The 25,237-nt window shown below is 36.2% G+C and overlaps 1 protein-coding gene across 10 annotated transcripts in view; it reads left to right on the top strand.

Annotated features, from left to right (window-relative positions):
• Positions 1-25,237, top strand: part of CASK (calcium/calmodulin dependent serine protein kinase) — a 387,139-nt gene that overhangs the window by 74,744 nt on the left and 287,158 nt on the right. The gene's annotated exons all lie outside the window — the stretch shown is intronic.

Below are 25,237 nucleotides of genomic sequence, written 5' to 3' on the forward strand. Positions count from 1 at the left end.
GGAGACAGTTTAAATTCCATTCTAGTTTGTCAGATTTCTAGAACATAGTATTTGAAAGATAGCTAGATTTGATTTAACAGTGTTATGAAGTCATCTAGGATTGCTATTGGCCTATGTTTTTTGAATAGAAAGGAAGTAAAATCTGAAAATATATTTTTTAGGATCTAACTTGTAGTCCTATAGTATAGAACATGGGATGGGAAGGGTGAGAAGGGAAATAATGGCACAAGTATAATCATTGCAGATTCAAAAGAAACTAAGATGAGTTCCCTTCAAGTCCATAACTTACTACCCTTAGGATTGTGATCTAATAGAACTAAAAGACTAATATATCACATATTGCTTAAGTCACTTATGGTGTATATGTGTAAATGAAAGATCAGTACTGCTAGGACTTGCAGGACTCAAAATTTTGTTTCAAGACATTGATATGGCTAATCATATTTATGTATAAATATTTATAAACAGTACAGAAGCATTTTAAAAGTTTTTTTGTTTGTTTTTTGCTGTTTTAAGCCATAGTTCCATGTAGCCATGATTCACATATGGTCGCACTTCAGATGGCACAATTATTATTTTAACGTTTCTAATTAGCCTGTCTTCTGTCTTCAGACTTTTTCACAGTCCAGTAAAAGACATATCCTTCTTAAGTCCTTTCCTTCTTAATCCCAAGAGCAATGCAGTTAATAGTTTAAATTGGAAAAGCTAAGGCAGAGTAGCCTATTTATATTTTATCCAGTTATCTTACTTTAAGAAGTAGAAGCCCAGATCCTGTGAGTTCCAAGTTAATCTATTCCTGCAGATCCTTTTTCAGGATCATTACTTTTAAATACTTTTTTGAAACCTTCTAAATTATTATTATCCATATACTGAATGTAGAAGATTCATAGAAGTTGTTACAAAGAATCAATAACTGATTTTTTTTTTAGTGCTTTAATCTTTCAATTCTTAAGGTAAGATTTAGGGATTTTATATCTTACGGTTTCATATTTTGGAATTGGCTATTATTACTTTTGAATACAAATTATTTTATAAATTTAGCAGAATTTAAAATTCACTTCTAATCAGGTTTCACCACTATATTATGTTTGCTAAAACTTTTTAACTGCATTTAAGTTTAATATACTGTATTTGATTTTCTGTACCTCAGTTGTCAACTAATTTTAACAAAAAGCTTTCTGAGCACTTAGGTAATTTTGTATAAACCTAGTTCATTAAACATATAGATGTGTTGAATCTTTATTTCTCTTAAATGTTTTGATACTGTTGATGAATTTAGTAAGATTTCAGTTTAAAATCACAAGTCTAAATCAATTACTCAGTATACCTATATTATGTGGATTTTGTTTATCAGTATACCTAATTCTGAATCTACAGACTAAAGACATTTTTTATGGAGACAGTTAATTACTTTCTCAGTTATCTGAGGTTCTTTCTTTTTTTTTAAAAAAAGAAATTTATTTATTTATGGCTGAGTTGGGTCTTTGTTGCTGCGCGTGGACTTTCTCTAGTTGTGGCTACTAGAGTGGGGGCTACTCTTCGTTGCGGTGTGTGGACTTCTCACTGTGTTGGCTTCTCTTGTTGTGGAGCATGGGTTCTAGGCATGCGGGCTTCAGTAGTTGTGGCGCACAGGCATAGTTGCTCTGCAGCATGTGGGATCTTGCCGGACCAGGGCTCGAGCCCGTGTCCCCTGCATTGGCAGGAGGATTCTTAACCATTGCACCATCAGAGAAGCCCTTGGCTGAGGTTCTTTATTGACAGATTTCTTCAGCAAGGAATCTCTGTAGCTATAGACCCAGACTGCCAGGCTGGATCTCATTTATTGTCACGTAGCCAGGGAGTCAAACACCAAACTTAAAAAGATGGGGTTGGCGTACCATCCATGTCTCTGAGGTTAAGTCTTCTGAAGTTCACTCATTTGTCGCTTTGGCATTGCTTTGAGTATGTAAATGTCTTCAAGTCCTATTCTGAAGACAAGGCTAGGGCATTTCATTAATCTTATATGGTAGGGTCACAACCTATAGATATTAAATGATATCCAGTTGAATTCTGCATATTACTCATGACTTTATCTGGTTTTGATAAGGGTTTGATGTTATTCAAATGAAAATGTGCAATTGTTCCTTTATATTTATGGCACCAAAATGTAGTTTTCCCATCTTCTTTAGCACAATGATACTCGCAGTGGTTAAGAAACAGAATAAAAATTTCATCTCCACCCTACCACAACTATTTTTCCTTTTGAAGAAAAACTTGCAGTGGAGTTCCTATACACACTATTGCTTATTTTCACACTAGCTTACTTTAACTTGCACACATTTTATTATAAGATATATAATAAATAATGTTATTTTATATTATAAAACCTCTTTGAACAGTATCCTCCATCCCCAACTTCTTTCAACATTTTTCCAAAACATTTGCCCTTCCAGTGCATGTACAAATTGTTAGTGTCCAAAAATGACCTTATTCATGGCTAAGGATAGGAGATGTCGTATTAAGAAGAAACATATTTTGAAGTGAAATTTGAAGTACAATAAAAAGGAATCTATAAGTTTAAACAGAAGTACCTAGAAATATCTATATTTACCATTATATTCTCTTCTTTTTTTAAAATTAATTTATTTGGTTGCGCTGGGTCTTAGTTGCGGCAGGTGGGCTCCTTAGTTGTGGCTTGAGGGCTCCTTAGTTGCAGCTCACTGTCTTCTTGGTTGCAGCACATGGGCTCCTTAGTTGCGGCACACGGGCTCCTTAGTTGTGGCTTGCCGGCTCCTTAGTTGCAGCATGGGGGCTCCTTTGCTGTGGCATGTGAACTCTTAGTTGCAGCATGCATGTGGGATCTAGTTCCCTGACCAGCAGTCGAACCTGGGCCCCCTGCATTGGGAGCACAGAGTTTTAATCACTGTACCACCAGGGAATTCCCTATATTCTCTTCTAATTAAGCCTGTCTCTCAAGCAACAGATAATTTAAAATCTATTTTATTCTTTATGTTTTCTTTTTTATTTTATTTTTGTCATTTTGATTTATTTAATGTTTGTCATTGCGTCAGTATTTTTTCTTGTTAGTACATTTGTATTCAAATACATTATTGAATAAAATAGGTTTCGTGAAGTGTCATCTGGGAAACTAAAGTATGCTATTTATTTGGATAGGTCATTATGATACAAAGACAAGTAAAAAGAGCACCTATTTTTAAAAAATTTTTATTAGAGTATAGGTGATTTACACTGCTGCATTAGTTTCTGCAAAAAGCAAAGTGTATCAGTTATACCTATACATATTTTAGATTCTTTTCCCATATAGGTCATTACAGAGTATTGAGAAGAGTTCCCTGTGCTATACAGTAGGTCCTTATTAGTTATCTATTTTAAGAGCACCTATTCTTTTTTTTTTTTTTTTTTTTTTTTCGGTACGCGGGCCTCTCACTGCTGTGGCCTCTCCCGTCGCGGAGCACAGGCTCCGGATGCGCAGGCCCAGCGGCCGTGGCTCACGGGCCCAGCCGCTCCGCGGCATGTGGGATCCTCCCAGACCGGGGCGCGAACCCACGTCCCCTGCATCGGCAGGCAGACTCTCAACCACTGCGCCTCCAGGGAAGCCCAAGAGCACCTATTCTTAAGAAACTTGCAGTTTAATAGTCCCAACCATTGTTTCTAATATTATTTTTATAAGAAAAAATATGTAATAAATTCTAAATATATAATTTAAAAATTAGCTTTTGAAATGAAAAATGTATAGTAGTTAAAGACCACTTATATATGTTTTAATATTTTACATTGTCATTGATTGCTCTATTGAAGGTCAGATGTTGTAATTATTTGAATATCTGTTCTCTGTTTTCTCATCAAAATCATATTTTTTTGTTCAGTAGCGGTTCTTATAGGCTACAGAGTATCCAAGAAACCCTTAAATTGTAAGCAGAATTATGTATATATGTTCATTTTCCAGAAAAAGAGTCTACAGTTTTTATTAGATTCCTAAAAAGGCATATTATTCCTAAATGGTTAAGAATTTATCCTTTCACATATATGAAAAAGTGAAGTTGACTCTTATGAATGTGACGTGAATAAGAAGTTTCTATTAAATGAAAGCTAGGTGAATTTCTGTTAGGATTGGAGGATATTTTCATCCTTAAATACACAGCCTCCATTAATGAAATTCCTTGATTATTATCTTAAAACCTTTAATTAATGGACATTTTATCTCTTACTCTGCTGAGCCACTAATTTAAAGTTGACTTTTTCGTTTTAAAAATAAGTATCAAAATTAATTCAAGCAAATTGTTAATAGGGAAATTTAAGGAATGTAAGACGTACAGAATTGGAAACTGAATTGACAGGAGTTCTGATATCTTGAAAGGACTCAATTCTTTATGGCTTAATTTAAAAAGTTCAAAAATGGTGGTTTTTATTTTAGAATATTAAGTTGTCTTCTAGAAAGAATATAGATTGGGTTCCAGTTTGCATAGTCTCCAAGAATATCTCATTCAGAAAATCCCAGATAGCAGATGTTAGCAAAATTGGAGGAGTAAGGGCCTTTGATAATGCTCATCTCTGTAAAAACAAAGGGGAAACTGGCAAACGTTGTCAAAATCAGCTTTTTCAAAACCCTGGAACAACACATACACAGAGCTTCTGAGCAAGGACTAAGCTAACCAAGCAGAGATAGTGGCCACATACAACAAAGGATACAGACTTTCCAGAATTAGTTCCGAAAAGTCAGTAAACAAATGAACGGGGAACAATGATAACAAGAATAAGAACAAGAACAAGAACAACAACAAAAACCCAGCAACGGTAACAACAAACCCTGGAGGAGGGGAGATTCTTATTTACAGAGTTGGCACATTACTTAAAACATCTAGTTTTCAACAAAAAATTATGAGCAATGCAAAGAAACAAAGTATGGCTCATTAACAGGTGAAAAAGCAAGCATATCAAGATATACATAACTGAAGTCTCAGAAAGAGAGAAGAGAAAGGGAAAGAAGGAATATCTGAAGAAATAATGGCCCCACATTTCCCGAATCTTATGAAAAACATAAACCAACACATCCAAGACGCTCAACAAATTCTAAGTACGATAAACTCAAAGATACATCATAATCTAACTGTCAAAAGCAACAGTGAGAGTATCTTGAAAAGAGCAAGAGAGAAGCAATTCATCATGTACAAGGTATCCTCAATAAGATTAACAGTGATTTCTCATCAGAAACCATCATGTCCAGGAAACATGAAATACCATATTCAAAATGATGAAAGAAAAAGATTGTCTACCAAGAATTCTATATCTGGCAAAACCATACCTCAAAAATGAAGGATACATTAAGACATTTCCAGATAAACAAAACTGAGAAAATTCATCACTAGCAAACCTGCCCTACAAGAAATAGTAAATGTAGTTCTTAAGGCTAAAAAGAAAACACTAGATAGTAACTAAAACCGTGAGAAGTAAAAGAGCACAGTAAAGGTAACTACATATGTAAATATAAAAGGCAGTATAATTTTTTTTTTTTTTCGGTACGTGGGCCTCTCACTGTTGTGGCCTCTCCCGTTGCGGAGCACAGGCTCTGGACGCACGGGCCCAGCTGCTCCGCGGCATGTGGGATCTTCCTGGACCCGGGCACGAACCCGTGTCCCCTGCATTGGCAGGTGGACTGTCAACCACTGCGCCACCAGGGAAGCCCTAAATATTTTTTGATTGTAACTTTTTCCCTCCTGATTTAATCGAGAACTGCATGAAGTAATAATTATAAATCTATGTTGATGGACATAAATGAATAAAGGTGTAATTGGAATGAAAATAAGAGCACAAAGGAGGGAATGGAACTGTATAGGATGAAAGTGTCTGTATACTATTGAAATTAAGTTTATATTAATCTGAGCCATATTGTTACAAGTTAAGATCTTAATTTTTATACTCAAGTGAGGAAATAAGAAAATAACCCCCAAAATATAATTTAAAAGTTACAAAGGGATTAAAGGGGTACACTAGAAAATATCTATTTAATGCAAAAAAGTCAATAATGGAGAAACACAAAAACAAAAAAGACATATAGAAAACAAATAGCAAAATTATAAACATAAATTTTACAGTAAGTCCCATACATATGAACGAGTTCCATTCCGAGAGCATGTTCTTAAGTCCAATTTGTTCGTAAGTCCAACAAAGTTAGCCTAGGTACCCAACTAACACAGTAGACTATATAGTAGTGTACTAAGTTATGTGATTGGGCATGCGAACGTATGTTTGCATCTTTGAAAGCTCACAACTTTTTCTTTTTTTTCCTTAGGATTTAAATTTCATTTTATTTATCTTTCTTACAAATTTATTGAGATAAAATTAATGTACAGCACTGTACACGTTTAAGGTGCATAGCATGATTTGATTTACATACATCATGAAATGGTTATCACAGTAAGTTTAGTGAACATCCATCATCTAATATAGATACAAAATTACAGAAATAGAAAAAAATTATTTTTCAAGGTTTAAATTTTAAATAATGAGTTTAAATATAGAGAATGTGTACATGGTACAGTATTAGCTTTTCACACTTTAAATTTGGTGAAAATAAGATGAATATTTTTTGTGAATGCCTACCTTGTTAGTTATTTTGTTTATTTGTCAAATAAATCGATTACTTAATGTAAAATCTGAGTTCTTTTTTTCGTTTTTTAAGCTTTTTATTTTATATTGGAGTATAGCCAATTAAAAATGTTGTCACAGTTTCAGGTGCACAGCAAAGTGACTCAGCCATAAATATACATGTATCCATTCTCCCCCAAACTCCCCTCCCATCCACGCTGCCACATAACATTAAGCAGAGTTTCCTGTGCTATACAGTAGGTTCTTGGTTATCCATTTTAAATATAGCAGTGTGTACATGTTGATCGCAAGCTCCCTAACTATCCCTTCCCCCCATCGTCCCCTGTGGTACCCATAGAAGTTTGTTTTGTAAGTCTGTGAGTCTGTTTCTGGTTTGTTTTTGTTTTTTTTGTTTTTTTTTGTTTTTTTTGCGGTACGCGGGCCTCTAACTGTTGTGGCCTCTCCCATCGCGGAGCACAGGCTCTGGACGCGCAGGCCCAGCGGCCATGGCTCACGGGCCCAGGCCCTCCGTGGCATGTGGGATCCTCCCGGACCGGGGCACGAACCCGTGTCCCCTGCATCGGCAGGTGGACTCTCAATCACTGCGCCACCAGGGAAGCCCCTGTTTCTGTTTTGTAAATAAGTTCATTTGTATCATTTCTTTTTAGTTTCCGCATAAAAGGGTTATCATATAATATTTCTCTTTGTCTGACTTACTTCACTCAGTATGACAATCTCTAGGTCCATCCATGTTGCTGCAAATGGCATTATTTCATTCTTTTTAATGGCTGAGGATTATTACATTGTATATATGTACATCTTCTTTATCCATTCCTCTGTTGATGGACATTTAAGTTGCTTCCATGTCTTGGCTATTGTAAACAGTGCTGCAGTGAACGTTGGGGTGCATGTATCTTTTCGAACCATGTTTTTTTTCTGGATATATGCTCAAGAGTGGGATTGCAGTGTCATATAGTAGCTCTGTTTTTAGTTTTTTAAGTCACCTCCATACTGTTCTCCATAATGGGTATACCACCTTACATTCCTACCAACAGTGTAGGAGGGTTCCCTTTTCTCCACACTCTCTCCAGCATTTATTGTTTATGGATTTTTTAATGGTAACAATTTTGACTGGTGTGAGGTGATATCTCATTATAGTTTTGATTGGCATTTCTCTAATGATTAGCGATGTTGAACATCTTTTCATGTATTTGTTGGTCATCAGTATGTGTTCTTTGGAGAAATGTCTATTTAGGTCTTCTGCCCATTCTTTGATTGGGTTGTTTGTCTTGATGATATTAAGCCTCATGAGCTGTTTGTAAATTTTGGAGACTAATCCCTTGTCAGTCACATCACTTGCAAATATTTTCTCCTAGTCTGTGGGTTGTCTTTTCTTTTTGTTTATGGTTTCTTTTGCTGTGCAAAAGCTTTTGAGTTTAATTAGGTCCCATTTGTTTATTTTTGTTTCTACTTCCGTTATTCTGGGAGACGGATCAAAAAAGATACTGCTGCAATTTATGTCAGAAAGTGTTCTGCCTATGTTTTCCTCTAGAAGTTTTATAAGGCCCAGTCTCACATTAGGTCTTTAATCCATTTTGAGCTTATTTTTGTGTATGGTGTTAAAGAATGATCTAATTTCATTTTTTTTTACATGTAGCTGTCCAGTTTTCCCAGCACCATTTGTTGAAGAGACTGTCTTTCCACCACTGTATCGTTTTGTCTCCTTTGTCTTAGGTTATTTGACCATAGGTGTGTGGATTTATTTCTGTGCTTTCTATCCTGCTCCATTGATCTATATGTATATTTCTGTGCCAGTACCACACTGTTTCGATGACTATAGCTTTGTAGTATAGTCTGAAGTCAGGCAGCCTGATTCTTCCAGCTCCGTTTTTCTTTCTCAAGATTACTTTGGCAGTTCGGGGTCTTTTGTATCACCATACAAATTTTGAGATTTTTTTGTTTTAGTTCTGAGAAAAATGCCATTGGTAATTTGATAGAAATTGCAGTGAATCTGTAGATTGCCTTGGACAGTATAGTCATTCTGACAATATTGATTATTTCAATCCACGAACATGATATATCTTTCCATCTGTTTGGGTCTTCTTCAATTTCATCAGCATCTTATAGTTTTTGGAGTACAAGTCTTTTGTCTCCTTAGGTAGGTTTAATCCTAGGTATTTTATTCTTTTTGATGCAATAGTAAATGGGATGTTTCTTGAATTTCTCTTTCTGATCTTCCGTTGCTAGTGTATAAGAATGCAACAGATTTCTGTGTATTAATTTTGTAACCTGCAAGTTTACTAAATTCATTGATGAATTCTAGTCGTTTTTTGGTGGCATCTTTAGGATTTTCTATGTATGGTATCATGTCATCTTTAAACAGTGACAGTTTTACTTCTTTCCCAATTTGGATTCCTTTTTATTTCTTTTTCTACTCTGATTGCCATAGCCAGGACTTCCAAAACTGTGTTGCATACAAGTGGCAAGAGTGGACAACCTTGTCTTCTTCCTGGTCTTAGAGGAAATGCCTTCAGCTTTTCACCATCGAGTATGATGTTAGTGGTAGATTTGTCATATATGGTCTTTATTATGTTGAGGTATGTTCCTTCTTTGCCCACTTTCTGGAGAGTTTTTATTGTAAATGGGTGCTGAATTTTGTCAAAAGCTTTTGCTACATTTATTGAGATGATTATATGGGGTTTTCTTTTGTTTATTTTTTTAACATTTTTATTGGAATATAATTGCTTTACAATTGTGTGTTGGTTTCTGCTTTATAACAAAGTGAATCAGTTATGCATATACATATGTCCCCATATCTCTTCCCTCTTGCATCTCCCTCCCTCCCACCCTCTCTATCCCACCCGTCTAGCTGGTCACAAAGCACCAAGCTGATCTCCCTGTGCTATGCAGCTGCTTCCCACTAGCTATCTATTTTACATTTGGTAGTGTATATATGTCCATATATACACTACCACTCTCACACATTGTCCCAGCTTACCCTTCCCCTTCCCCTTGTCCTCAAGTCTATGATCTAGTAGGTCTGTGTCTTTATTCTCGTCTTGCCCCTAGGATCTTCATGACATGTTTTTTCCTTTTAGATTCCATATATATGTGTTAGCATACGGTATTTGTTTTTCTCTTTCTGGCTTACTTCACTCTGTATGACAGACTCTACATCCATCCACCTCACTACAAATAACTCAATTTCGTTTCTTTTTATGGCTGAGTAATATTTCATTGAATATATGTGCCACATCTTCTTATCCATTCATCTGTCGATGGACACTTAGGTTGCTTCCATGTCCTGGCTATTGTAGATAGAGCTGCACTGAACATTGTGGTACATGACTCGTTTTGAATTATGGTTTTCTCTGGGTATATGCCCAGTAGTGGGATTGCTGGATCATATGGTAATTCTATTTTTAGTTTTTTAAGGAACCTCCATACTGTTCTCCATACTGGCTGTATCAATTTACATTCCCACCAACAGTGCAAGAGGGCTGCCTTTTCTCCACACCCTCTCCAGCATTTGTTGTTTGTAGATTTTCTGATGATGCCCATTCTAACTGGTGTGAGGTGATATCTCATTGTAGTTTTGATTTGTATTTCTCTAATAATTAGTGATATTGAGCAGCTTTTCATGTGCTTCTTGGCCATCTGTGTGTCTTCTTTGGAGAAATGTCTGTTTAGGTCTTCTGCCCATTTTTTGATTATGTTGTTTGTTTTTTTAATATTGAGCTGCATGAGCTGTTTATATATTTTGAAGATTAATCCTTTGTCTGTTGATTCGTTTGCAAACATTCTCTCCCATTCTGAGGGTTGTCTTTTCTTCTTGTTTGTAGTTTCCTTTGCTTTGCAAAAGCTTTTAAGTTTCATTAAGTCCCATTTGTTTATTTTTGTTTTTATTTCCATTACATTAGGATGTGGATCAAAAAGATCTTGCTGTGATTTATGTCAAAGAGTGTTCTGCCTATGGTTTCCTGTAAGAGTTTGATAGTGTCCAGTCTTACATTTAGGTCTCTAATCCATTTTGAGTTTATTTTTGTGTACGGTGTTAGGGAGTGTTCTAATTTCATTCTTTTACATGTAGATGTTCACTTTTCCCAGCACCACTTATTGAAGAGGCTGTGTTTTCTACACTGTATATTCTTGCCTCCTTTATCAAAGATAAGGTGACCATAGGTGCGTGGGTTTATTTCTGGGCTTTCTATCCTGTTCCATTGATGTATATTTCTGTTTTTGTGCCAGTACCATACTGTCTTGATTACTGTAGCTTTGTAGTATAGACTGAAGTCAGGGAGACCGATACCTCCAGCTCTGTTGTTCTTTCCTAAGATTGCTTTGGCTATTCGGGGTGTTTTGCGTTTCCATACAAATTGTGAAATTTTTTGTTCTAGTTCTGTGAAAAATGCCAGTGGTAGTTTGATATGGATTGCATTGAATCTGTAGTTTGCTTTCGGTAGTATAGTCATTGTCACAGTGTTGATTCTTCCAGTCCAAGAACATGGTATATCTCTCCATCTATTATTTGTATCATCTTTAATTTCTTTCATCAGTGTCTTATAATTTTCTGCTTACAGGTCTTTTGTCTCCTTAGGTAGGTTTATTCCTAGATATTTTATTCTTTTTGTTGCAGTGGTAAATGGGAGTGTTTTCTTAATTTCACTTCCAGATTTTTCATCATTAGTGTATAGGAATGCCAGAGATTTCTGTACATTAATTTTGTATCCTGCTACTTTACCATGTTGATTGAGTATCTCTAGTAGTTCTCTGGTAGCATCTTTAGGATTCCCTATGTATAGTATCATGTTGTCTGCAAACAGTGACAGCTTTACTTCTTCTTTTCCGATTTGGATTCCTTTTATTTCTTTTTCTTCTCTGATTGCTGTGGCTAAAACTTCCAAAACTATGTTGAATAATAGTGGTGAGAGTGGGTAGTGTTGTCTTGTTACTGATCTTAGTGGAAATGGTTTCAGTTTTTCACCATTGAGGACGATGTTGGCTGTCGGTTTGTCATATATGGCCTTTATTGTGTTGAGGTAAGTTCCCTTTATGCCTACACTCTGGAGGGTTTTTTGTCATAAATTGGTGTTGAATTATGTCAAAAGCTTTCTCTGCATCTACTGAGATGATCATATGGTTTTTCTACTTCAGTTTGTTAATATGGTGTATCACATAGTTTGATTTGCATATATTGAAGAATCCTTGCATTCCTGGAGTAAACCCCACTTGATCATGGTGTATGATCCTTTTAATATGCTGTTGGATTCTGTTTCAGAGTATTTTGTTGAGGATTTTTGCATGTACATTCATCAGTGATATTGACCTGTAATTTTCTTTCTTTGTGACATCCTTGTCTGGTTTTGGTATCAGGGTGATAGTGGCCTGGTAGAATGATTTTGGGAGTGTTCCTCCCTCTGCTGTATTTTGGAAGAGTTTGAGAAGGATAGGTGTTAGCTCTTCTCTAAATGTTTGATAGAATGCGCCTGTGAAACCATCTGGTCCTGGGCTTTTGTTTGTTGGAAGATTTTTAATCACAGTTTCAGTTTCAGTGCTTGTGATTGGTCTGTTCATATTTTTGATTTCTTCCTGGTTCAGTCTCGGAAGGTTGTGCATTTCTAAGAATTTGTCCATTTCTTCCAGATTGTCCGTTTTAGTGGCCTAGAATTGCTTGTAGTAGTCTCTCAAGATCCTTTGTATTTCAGCAGTGTCAGTTGTTACTTCTCCTTTTTCATTTCTAATTCTATTCATTTGAGTCTTCTCCCTTTTTTTCTTGATGCGTCTGGCTAATGGTTTATCAATTTTATCTTCTCAAAGAAAACAGCTTTTAGTTTTTTTTGATCTTTGCTCTCGTTTCCTTCATTTCTTTTTCTTTTATTTCTCATCTGATCTTTATGATTTCTTTACTTCTGCTAATTTTGGGTTTTTTTGTTCTTTCTCTAATTGCTTTAGGTGTATGGTTGGGTTATTTATTTGAGATGTTTCTTGTTTCTTAAGGTAGGATTTTATTGCTATAAATTTCCCTCTTAGAACTGCTTTTGCTGCATCCCATAGGTTTTGGGTCGTCATGTCTCCATTGTCATTTGTTTCTAGGTATTTTTTGATTTTCTCTTTGATTTTTTCAATGATCTCTTTGTTATTAAGTAGTGTATTGTTTAGCCTCCATTGTTTAGCCTCCATATTGTATTTTTTACAGATTTTTTCCTGCAATTGATATCTAGTCTCATAGCATTATGGTCAGAAAGGATACTTGATACGATTTCAATTTTCTTAAATTTACCAAGGCTTTATTTGTGACCCAAGATATGAGCTATCCTGGAGAATGTTCCATGAGCACTTGAGAAAAATGTGTATTCTGTTGTTTTTGGATGGAATGTCCTATAAATATCAATTAAGTCCCTCTTGTTTATCATTTAAACCTTGTCTTTCCATATTTATTTTCATTTTAGATGATCTGTCCATCGGTGAAAGTGAGGTGTTAAAAGTCCCCTACTATGATCGTGTTACTGTCGGTTTCCCCTTTTATGGCTGTTAGTATCTGCCTTATGTATTGAGGTGCTCCTATGTTGGGTGCAGAAATATTTACAATTGCTATATCTTCTTCCTGGATTGATCTGTTGATCATTATGTAGTGTCCTTCTTTGTCTCTTGTAATAGTCTTTGTTTTAAAGTCTGTTTTGTCTGATATGAGAATTACTACTCCAGCTTTCTTTTGATTTCCATTTGCATGGAATATCTTTTTCCATCCCCTCAGTTTCAGTCTGTATGTGTCCCATGTCTGAAGTGTGTCTGTTGTAGACACCATGTATATGGGTCTTGTTTTTGTATCCATTCAGCAAGCCTGTGTCTTTTGGTTGTAGCATTTAGTCCTTTTACTTTTAAGGTAATTATCAATATGTATGTTCCTATTACCATTTTCTTAATTGTTTTGTGTTTGTTATTCTAGATCTTTTCCTTCTCTTGTGTTTCCTGTCTAGAGAAGTTCCTTTAGCATTTGTTGTAAAGCTGGTTTGGCTGTGCTGAATTCTCTTAGCTTTTGCTTGTCTGTAAAGTTGTTACTTTCTCTGTGAAATCTGAATGAGATCCTTGCTGGGTAGAGTAATCTTGGTTGTGGGTTTTTCCCTTTCATCACTTTAAATATGTCCTACCACTCCGTTCTGGCTTGCCGTATTTCTGCTGAAAGATCAGCTGCTAACCTTATGGGGATTCCCTTGTATTTTATTTGTTGTTTTTCTCTTGCTGCTTTTAATATTTTTTCTTTGTATTTAATTTTTGATAGTTTCATTAATATGTGTCTCGGCATGTTTCTCCTTGGATTTATCCTGTATGGGACTTTCTTTGCTTCCTGGAGTTGATTAACTATTTCCTTTCCCATACTAGGGAAATTTTCAACTATAATCTCTTCAAATATTTTCTCAGTCCCTTTGTTTTTCTCTTCTTCTTCTCGGACCCCTATAATTCGAATGCTGGCACGTTTAATATTGTCCCAGAGGTCTCTGAGACTGTCCTCAATTCTTTTCATTCTTTTTTCTTTATTCTGCTCTGCAGTAGTTATTTCCACTCTTTTATCTTCCAGGTCGCTTATCTGTTCTCCTGCATCAGTTATTCTGCTATTGATCTCTTCTAGAGAATTTTTAATTTCATTTATTGTGTTGTTCATGATTTTTTCTTCTTTCTTTAGTTCTAGGTCCTTGTTAAACGTTCCTTGTATTTTCTCCATTCTATTTCCAAGATTTTGGATCATCTTTACTATCATTATTCTGAATTCTTTTTCAGGTAAACTGCCTATTTCCTCTTCATTTGTTAGGTCTGGTGGGTTTTTACCTTGCTCCTTCATCTCCTGTGTGTTTCTCTGTCTTCTCATTTTGCTTAACTTACTGTGTTTGGGGTCTCCTTTTCACAGGCTGCAGGTTCGTAGCTCCTGTTGTTTTTGGTGTGTGTCCCCAGTGGCTAAGGTTGGTTCAGTGGGTTGTGTAGGCTTCCTGGTGGAGGGGACTAGTGCCTGTGTTCTGGTGGATGAGGCTGGATCTTGTCTTTCTGGTGGGCAGGTCCACGTCTGGTGGTGTGTTTTGGGGTGTCTGTGACCTTATTATGATTTTATGCAGTCTGTACTAATGGGTGGGGTTGTGTTCGTGTCTTGCTCGTTGTTTGGCATAGGGTGTCCAGCACTGTAGCTTGCTGGTCGTTGAGTGGAGCTGGGTCTTGGCGTTGAGATGGAGATCTCTGGGAGATTTTTGCCGTTTGATATTACGTGGAGCTGGGAGGTTTCTTGTGGACCAGTGTCCTGAACTTGGCTCTCCCACCTCAGAGGCACAGCCCTGACACCTGGCTGCAGCACCATAAGCTTGTCATCCACACGGCTCAGAATAAAAGGGAGAAAGAAGAGAAAAGGAAAAAAGAAAAAGAGAAAATAAAATAAAGTTAAATTAAATTAGAAAGTTATTAAAATAAAAAAAAATTATTAAAATTTTTTAAGTAATTAAAAAGAAAGAAAACAGCCAAACCAAAACAAAAATCCACCAGTGATAACAAGTGCTGAAAACTATACTAAAAAAACACATAAACAAACAAAAAAATGGACAGACAGAACTCTAGGACATATGGTGAAAGCAAAGCTATACAGACAAAACCACACACAGAAGCATATGCATATACACTCACAAAAAGAGAAAAAGGAAAAAAAAAATATATCCTTGCTCCCAAAGTCCACATCCTCAATTTGGGATGATTCGTTGTCTATTCAGGTATTCCACAGATGCAGGGTACATCAAGTTGACTGTGGAGATTTAATCCGGTGCTCCTGCGGCTTCTCGGAGAGATTTCCCTTTCTCTTCTTTGTTTGCACAGCTTCTTGGATTCACCTTTAGATTTGGCCCCACCTCTGCATGTAGGTTGCCTGAGGACGTCTGTTGTTTGGTAGGACAGGTCAGGGTAAAGGAGCCGCTGATTAGGGGGCTCTGGCCCACTCAGGCCGGGGTTGCACCAGCCTCAGTAGCACTGTATGTTCTCCCGGGGAAGTTGTCCCTGGATCACGGGACCCTGGCAGTGGCGGGCTTCACAGGCTCCTGGGAGGGGAGGTGTTGTTAGTGACCTGTGCTTGCACACAGGCTTCTTGGTGGCTGCAGCAGCAGACTTAGCATTTCACATCCATCTCTGGTGCTCACCTTGTGGCCCAGCATGTGGTCAGTCCTGGGGAATGTTCCGTGTGCACTTGAGAAGAATGTGTATTCTGCTGCTTTTAATGGAATGCTCTCTAAATATCAATTAAGTCCACCTGTACTGTTTCATTTAAGATCTGTATTTCCTTACTGATCTTCTGTCTGGATGATCTGTCCATTGATGAAAGTGGGGAGTTAAAGACCCCACCATTATTGTGTTACTGTCAATTTCTCCCTTTATGGCTGTTAGTATTTGCCTTGTATATTGGGGTGCTCCTATGTTGGGTGCATATATATTTACAAGTGTTATATTTTCTTCTTGGCTTGATCCCTTGATCATTATGTAGTGTTTTTCTTTGTCACTTATAACAGTCTTTATTTTATTTTATTTATTTATTCATTTACTTTTGGCCACACCTCGTGGCATTTGGGACCTTAATTCCCCGAATTCACACCCCCTGCACTGGAAGCACCGAGTCTTAACCACTGTACAGCCAGGAAGTCTCAACAGTCTTTATTTTAAAGTCTATTTTGTGTGATGTTAGTATTGCTACTCCACCTTTCTTTCGATTTCCATTTGCATGGAATATGTTCTTCCATCCCCTCACTTTCGGTTTGTATGTATCCCTAGGCTGAGGTGGATCTCTTGTAGACAGCATATATATGGGTCTTGTTTTTTGTGTCCACTTAGCCAGTTTATGTCTTTTGGTTGGCGCATTTAAACCATTTGCCTTTAAGGTAATTTTTGATATGTGTATTCCTATTGCTGTTTTCTTAATTGTTTTGGGTTTGTTTTTGTAGGTCCTTTTTCTTCTTTTGTTCTCTTGTGGTTTGATAACCATTTTAGTGTTGTGTTTGGGTTGTTTTATCTTTTGTGTGTATATTGTAGCTTTTGGGTTTGCTTTTCCCATGAGGTTTTGATATGGCAGTCTGTATATGTACAAAGTTTTTTTTTTTTTTAAGCTGCTAGTCTCTTTCCTTCCTAGAGGAGTTCCTTTAGCATTTTTTGCAAAGCTGGTCTGGTGGTACTGAATTCTCTTTGCTTTTGTTTGTCTGTAAAGCTTTTGATTTCTCCATTAAATCTGAATGAGAGCCTTGCTGGGTGTTCTTGGTTATAGTTTCCTCCCTTTCATCACTTGAAATAAATCCTGCGACTCCCTTCTGACTTGCAGAGTTTCTGCTCAGATATCAGTTGATAACCTAATGGGAGTTCCCTTGTATTTTAATTTGTCATTTTCCCCTTGTTTCTTTTAATATTTTCTCTTTTTCTTTATTTTTTTCAATTTGATTACTATGTGTCTCAGCCTCCTACTTGGGACTCTCCACGCTTCCTGGACTTGGTTGACTGTTTCCTTTCCCATGTTAGGGAAGTTTCAACTCTTATCTCTTCAAATATTTTCTTGGGTCCTTTTTCTCTCTTTTCTCCTTTTGGGACCCCTATAATGCTAATGTTGCTGTGTTTCATGTTGTCCCAGAGTTCTCTTAGGCTGTCCTCATTTCTTTTCATTCTTTTTTCTTTATTCTGTTCTATGGCAGTGATTTCCATCATTTTGTCTTGCAGGTCACTTATCCGTTCTTCTGCCTCAGTTATCCTGATATTGATTCCTTCTAGTGTATTTTTCATTTCAGTTATTATATTGTTCATCTCTGTTCTTTAGTTCTTCTAGGACTTTGTTAAACATTTCTTGCATCTTCTCAATCTTTGCCTCCCTTCTTTTTCCAAGATCCCGTATCATCTTCACTATCATTATTCTGAATTCTTTTTCGGAAGGTTGTCTGTCTCCACTTCATTTAGTTGTTTTTCTGGGGTTTTATTTTGTTCCTTCATCTGGGACATAATCCTTTGCCCTTTCATTTTTTCTAACTTTCTGTGGTTGTGGTTTTTGTTCTGTAGGCTGTAGCATTGTATTTCTTGCTTCTGCTGTCTGCTTTCTGGTAGATGAGGCTATCTAAGAGGCTTGGTAGAAGCTTCCTGATGGGAGGGACTGGTAGTGGGTAAAACTGGGTGTTGCTCTGGTTGGCAGGGCTCAGTAAGACTTCTGTCTGCTTGTCTGCTGATGGGTGGGTCTGTGTTCTCTTCCTGTTAGTTGTTTGGCCTGATGCGACCCAGCACTGGAGCCTACAGGCTGTACGGTAGGGGTAATGGCAGCGTATGGGAGGGCTTTGACTAGTGATTACTTCCCAGAACTGCTGCTGTCAGTGCCCTTGTCCCTGTGGTGATCCACAGCCACCCCCTGCCTCTGCAGGAGTCCCTCCAACACTAGGAGGTAGGTTTGGTTCAGTCTCCTCTGGGGTCACTGACCCTTTCCCCTGGGTACTGGTGCAAACAAGACTTTGTGTGTGCCCTCCACGAGTGGAGTCTCTCTTTCCCCCATTCTTGTGGAAGTCCTGCAATCAAATCCCTTTGGTCTTCAAAGTCAGATTCTCTGGGGATTCCTACTCCTGTTGCCAGACCTCCAGGCTGGGAAGTCTGTCGTGAAACTCAGAACTTTCACTCCAGTGGGAGAACTTCTGTGGTATAATTGTTCTCCAGTTTGTGGGTCACCCATCCTGGAGTCATGGGATTTGATTTTATTGTGATTGCCCCCCTCCTACTGTCTCATTGCAACTTGCCCTTTGTCTTTGGATGTGGGGTGTCTTCTGGTGCATTCCAGCATCTTCCTGTTGATGGTTGTTCAGCAGTTAGTTGTGATTTCAGTGCTCTCTCAAGAGGAGGTAAGTGCACGTCCTTCTACTCTGCCATCTTGAACTAGTCTGTAAGTTTGCAGCTTGAAGGTTCGTATGTAGTGGACTTACTTGTAGTGGATTTATTTGTACCTCATTAGTAATTAGTAATTACATTAAATGTAAATGAATTAGACACTCAGAAGGCAGAGATTAGCATAATTGGTGAAAAACATGATCCAACTATATGTGGTCTATAAGAGACAGTTTATTTTTTTAAATTTTATTGAAGTATAGTTGATTTATAATGTTGTGTTAATTTCTGCTGTACAGGAAAGTGATTCAGTTATACATGTATATATTGCTTTTCATATTCTTTTCCATTATGGTTTATCACAGTATTGTGAATATTATTCCGTGTTATACAGTAGGACCTTGTTGTTTATCCATCCTATATATAATAGTTTGTGCCTGCTAATCCCAAACTCCCAATCCTTCCCTCCTCCACACCCCCTCCCCCCTTGGCAATGACAAGTCTGTTCTGTATGTCTGTGAGGCTGTTTCTGTTTTGTAGATTTGTTCATTTGTGTCATAGTTTAGATTCCACATCTAAGTGATATCATATGGTATTTTTCTTTCTCTTTCTGACTTACTTCACTTAGTATGATAATCTCTCGGTCCATTCATGTTGCTGCAAATGGCATTATTTCATTCTTTTTATGGCTGAGTAATATTCCATTGTATATATTTACTATAGCTTCTTTATCCATTCATCTGTCGATGGACATTTAAGTGTCTTCCATGTTTTGGCTATTGTAGATAGTGCTGCTATGAACATAAGGGTGCATGTGTATTTTTGAATTATAGTTTTGTCTATATATATGTCCAGGAGTGGGATTGCTGGATCATACGGTGACTCTTTCTTGAGGAACCTCCATGTTGTTTTCCATAGTGGCTACACCCCTTTACATTCTCACCAACAGTGTGAGAGTGTTCCCTTTTCTTCACACCCTCTCCAGAATTTATTATTCGTAGAATTTTCAATAATGGCCATTGTGGCTGGTGTGAGGTGGTACCTCATTGTAGTTTTGATTTGCATTTCTCTAATAATCAGCAACGATTTGCATCTTTTCATGTGTCTATTGGCCATCTGTTTGTCTTCTTTGGAGAAATGTCTATTTAGGTCTTCTGCCCATTTTTTGATTTGGTTGTTTATTTTTTTGTTATTGAATTGTATGAGCTGTTTTTATATTTTGGAAATTAAGCCCTTGTCTGTCGCAGTGTTTGCAGATATTTTCTCCTAGTCTGCAGGCTGTCTTTTCATTTTGTTTATGGTTTTCTTTGCTGTGCAAAAAGAGACACACTTTACATACGAAGACACAAGTAGGTTGAGAGTAAATGGATAGAAAAAGATATATCATGCAAGTAGTAACCAAAAGAGAGCTGTTGTGGCTTTAGTAATAATCAAATAAAATAGACTTTAAATCAGAAATTGTTACTAGAGATAAAGGACATTTTATAATGATAAAATGATTCATTCAGCTAGAAGATATAATAATTATAAACACATATATGCCTAACAACAGAGATACGTGGAACAAAATGAGGCATAATTGAAGGGAGAAATAGACAATTCAAAAATAATATTTGTAGACTTCAGTGACTCACTTTCAATTATGGATACAACAACTAGGCAGAGGATCGAGAAAGAGAATACTTGAACAACAGTATAAATCAACTAGAGCTAATAGACACCTATAGAATACTCTATCCAACTACAGGAGAATATACATTCATCTTAAAGTACACATAGAAAATTATATAGCATAGGCTGTATGTTAGTACATCAAATACATTTCAGTAAATTTTATAGGATTGAAATCATGCAAGGTATATTCCCTGACCACAAAGGAATGAAACTAGAAATCAGTAACAGAAAGAAATTTGGGGAAATCAAAAATATGTGGAAATTAAACCACACACTGCCAAATAGCCAATGAGTCAAAGAAGAAATTTTAAGGGAAATTAGAAAATACTTTGAGGTGAATGAAAACAGAAACACAACATACCAAAATTTGTGGGGAATTTTTATTGTGAATGCCTGTGTTGAAAAGATCAATAACCTAACCTTCCGCTTCAAGAAAGTAGAAGAGAAATCTAAACCCAAAGCAGCAAAAAGAAAGAAATAATAAAGATTTGCGGAGAAATAAATAAAAGAGAACAGAAAAATAATAGAGAAAAATCAATGCAACTAAAAGTTCTTCAAAATGTTTTCCCCAAATTGAGTAGCCTTTATCTAGACTGGCCAATAAAAAAGGAGAGATGATTCAAACTAATAAAATCAGTAATGACATTACAAAAGTAAGAAGCGTTATAAGAGACTGCTATGAACAAGTATATGCCAACAAATTAGATAACCTGGATGAAATGGACTAATTCCTAGAAAGAGGCAAGCTACCAAAACTGACTCAAGAGGAAATAGAGTATCTGAATGGCCCTTTAACAAGAAAAGAGATTGAAAATGTAATAGAATATTTCCCATATAAAGTTAGACCTAGGTGACTTTACTGGTGAACTTTACTACACACTAAAAGAATTAATACCATTCCTTCACAGACTCTTCTAAAAAGTTAGAGGAAAGAACACTTCTCAACTTATTCTGTGAGGCCTGCATTACCCCTGTAATAAAACTATACAAAGACACCACAAGAAAAGAAAACTGCAAAACAGTTATCACGTAAGAATATATATGCACAGCTATCCTCTAAAAAATACTAGCAGATAAGATCCAGCCGCACATAAATTGTTTTATAGTTCTTCAAAAAGGCAAAAACAGAGGTATCATACACCCCAGCAATTTCAGTCTTAGGCATATACCCAAAAGAAAACACATTTCCACATAAAACCTTGTATGAGAATATTAAAGCAGCCTTATTCATTATAGCAAAAAGGTGGAACCTAAATGTCTGACAACTGATGAATGCTTAGACAAAATGTTGTATATACATCCAGTGGAATATTATTCAGCCATTAAAAGGAAAGACGTACTGATATAAGCTACAGTGTGGATGAACCTTGAATACATCATGCTATGTGAAAGAAGTTAATCACAAGAGATGACATGTTATATATTCTCTTGATATAAAATGTGTAGAAAAGGCAAACATATAGTGACAGAAGAAAGTAGATTACTGGCTGTCAGATCTGGAGAATGGTGGGAATAGAGAGTATCTTAATAGGTATGGGATTTGTTTCTGAGGTAATTAAATAATTAAAAATTGAATGTGGTGGTGATTACATGACTGTGAATATGCTAAAATTTATTAAATTATACATTTTTTTGGTAAAATATGTCAATTACATCTCAATAAAGCTATATTTTAAAGCATTGTATACCATGAATAAGTGGGATTTATCCTAGAAATGCAAGCTTGGTTGAGCATTTTAAATAATCAGTGTGCAATATACCTTATTAATATAATGGACAAAATCCACATGATCATCTCAATAGATATAGAAAAGCGCTTAACAAAATCCAACACCCTTTCATGATAAAAACACTCAACAAAGTAGGAGTAGAAAGGAACTTTTTCAACGTGATGGAAAGCTTCCAAGAAAAATAATGGTTAACTTCATATTTGATAATGTATGACTGAATGCTTTCCCGCAAGATTACGAATAAATCAAGAATGTCAGTGCTGGTTACTGTTAATTCAACATTGTACTGGAAATTTTAGTCAGAAAAATTATGCAAGAAAAAGAAATAAAAGGCATCCAGGTTGGAAAGGAAGAAATAAAACTTCCTCTGTTTCCAGAGGACTTGATCATGTATGTAGCTCACTTTAAGGAATCCACCAAAAAAATGTATATTTGATATAATAAATGTGTTTAGGAAAGTTGAAGGATACAGGATCTATACACAGAAGTCTGTTGTATTTCTATATACTAGCAGTGAAGAATATGAAAATGAATTTAAGAAAAGAAATCTATTTAATATAGCACTGAAGAGAATAAAATAGCATATTTGTGTTTTAACATCTTTATTGGAGTATAGTTGCTTTATAATGTTGTGTTAGTTTCTGCTGTATAACAAAGTGAATGAGCTATATGTACAGATATATCCCCGTATCCCCTCCCTCTTTCATCTCCCTCCCACCCTCCCTATCCCACCCCTCTAGGTGGTCACAAAGCACAGAGCGGGTCTCCCTGTGCTATGTGACTGCTTCCCACTAGCTAGCTATTTTACATTTGGTAGTGTATATATGTCAATGCCATTCTCTCACTTCGCCCGAGTTTACCCTTCCCCTTCCCCATGTCCTCAAGTCTTAGGAGCATATTTAACCAAGGAAGTATAATACTTGTAAACTGAAAAGTATAAAATATTACTGAAAAAAATTAAGGGCATTCTAAGTAAGTGGAAAGACATCCCATGTTCATCATTCAAAAGACTTAATGTTATTAGATGAAAGTACTCCTAAATTGATCTACAGATTTGATGCAGTCCCTATCAAAATATGGGCCATCCTTTTTGTAGAAATTACAAAGCTGATTATAAAATTCACACAGAAAACCAAGGGACCCCCCAAGTAGCCATAATAATCTTGGGGGAAAAGGATGACATTGGAGGACTCACATTTCCCTACTTTAAAATTTTCTGCAAAGCTTCTTTAATACACATAGTGTGGTACTGACATAAGGATTGACATATAGATTAATGGAAGTGAATTGGGAACCTAATAATAAACCATACATTTACAGTTAAATGATTTTCAACAATAGTGCCAATATGATTCAATGGAGAAAATAATCTCTCCAAAACAGTGGTACTAGGGCAGGTGGACAAAAGCATGAAGCTGGACCCCTACGACATACTATATACAAAAGTTAACTCAAAATAGATAAGAGACCTAAATGTAAGAGTTAGAATTATAAAACATTTAGGAGAAAACATGGGCATAAATTATAACCTTGAATTAAGTAATGGTTTTATAGATATGAAACCTGCAGCACAAGCAACGAAAAAAAATAGATAACTTGGACTTCAGTAAGATGAGAAACTTGTGCTTCAGAGGACACTATTAAAGTCAGAAGATGAGACACACAATGGGAGAAAATATTTGCAAATCATATATCTAATAAGGATATAATATCCCAAATATAAAAAGAATTCTGAAAAGTCAACAGGAAAGAGACAACTCAATTAAAATTGATAATGGTTTTGAACAGACATTTCTTCATAGAAGATGTACAGATTGTCAATAAACATGTCAAAACATGCTCAGCATCATTGGTCATTAGGGAAATGGAATTCCAAACCATAATGAGATTCTGCTTTACACCTACTAGTATGGCTATACTGAAAAACACTGTAACCTATGTTGGCAAGGATGTGGAAAAATTGGGACCCTCATACATTACTGGCAGATATATAAAATGGTGCAGCTACTGTGGAAAACATTTTGGCAGTTCCTCAAAAGTTAAACATAGAGTTATCCTATGACCTAGGAATTCCACTCCAAGGTATGTACCCGAGTATTGAAAATAATATGTTCATGCAAAAACTGGAACACAAATGTTTATAGCAGCAGTTTTCATTCACTGTAGCCTAAATGTGGAAATAAACCAGATCATCAACTGATGAATGGGTAAACAAAATGGAACATTACTTACAATGGAATAGTATTACAGTATAAAAAGAAATGAATGGTACACTAGGCTGGTTCATCATCCAAAAATCAATTACTGTAAGCCATCATGTCAACAGGCTGAAGAAGAAAATAGATGCAGAAAAAGTATTTGACAAAATCCAACACCTATTGATGAATAAAAACTTTTGGCAGCCTAGGAATAGAGGGGAACTTCTGCAACTTAATAAAGAAAATCTACCAAAAAACTCCCGTAGCTAACATCATACTTATTGGTAAGAAACTACATGCTTTCCCTCTAAAATTGGGAACAAAGCAAGGATGTCTCTGCTTTCCACTCCTATTCAACTTCCTATGTGGAAGTTCTAGCTAATGCAATAAGATAGGATAAGGAAATTAAATCTGTATAGATTGGGAAAGAAGAAATAAAACTTTGTTGTCAGATATGATTCTCTGTCCATGTAGAAAATCTCAAGGAATCAACAAGAAGAAACTCCTGAACTAATAAGTGATTATAGCAAGGTTTCAGGTCCCAAGGTTGATATACAAAAGTCAATTGTTTTCCTATATACCAGCAATGTGCAATTGGAATTTGAAATTTAAAATACAATACCATTATATTAACACTTAAAATATTGAAATAGTTATGTATAAATTTAATAAAACATACAATAAAACTCATGAAACAAATCAGAGAAGATGAAAAATAAATGAAAGATATTCCATTTCCATGGATAGGAAGTCTCAAATTTTTTAAGAGTCCGTTCTTCCCAACTTCACCTACAGAGTCAACACAATCCCAATCGAAACAAGTTGCTTAATGGATATTGACATACTGATTCTAAAGTTCATATGGAAAGGCAAAAGACCCAGAATAACCAAGAACAAAGTTGGTGGACTGACACTACTCAATTCAGTGCTTACTTTAAAGCTACAATAATCAAGACAGTGTGGTATTTGTGAAAGAATCAGCAAATAGATCAATAGAAAAGAAAATAGAGCCCAGAAATAGATCCATATAGAGTCAGCTGATCTTTAACAAAGTAGCTAAGGCAATCCAATGGAGAAAGGATAGTCTTTTCAACAAATGGAGCTGGAACAGCTAGACATTCACATGCCAAGAAAAAGAATCTAGACATAGACCCTACATCTTTCAGAAAAATTTACTCAAAATGTTTTTCCCCT

The sequence above is a fragment of the Delphinus delphis genome, chromosome X, assembly GCF_949987515.2.
Source record: "Delphinus delphis chromosome X, mDelDel1.2, whole genome shotgun sequence".
Lineage (NCBI taxonomy): Eukaryota > Metazoa > Chordata > Mammalia > Artiodactyla > Delphinidae > Delphinus > Delphinus delphis.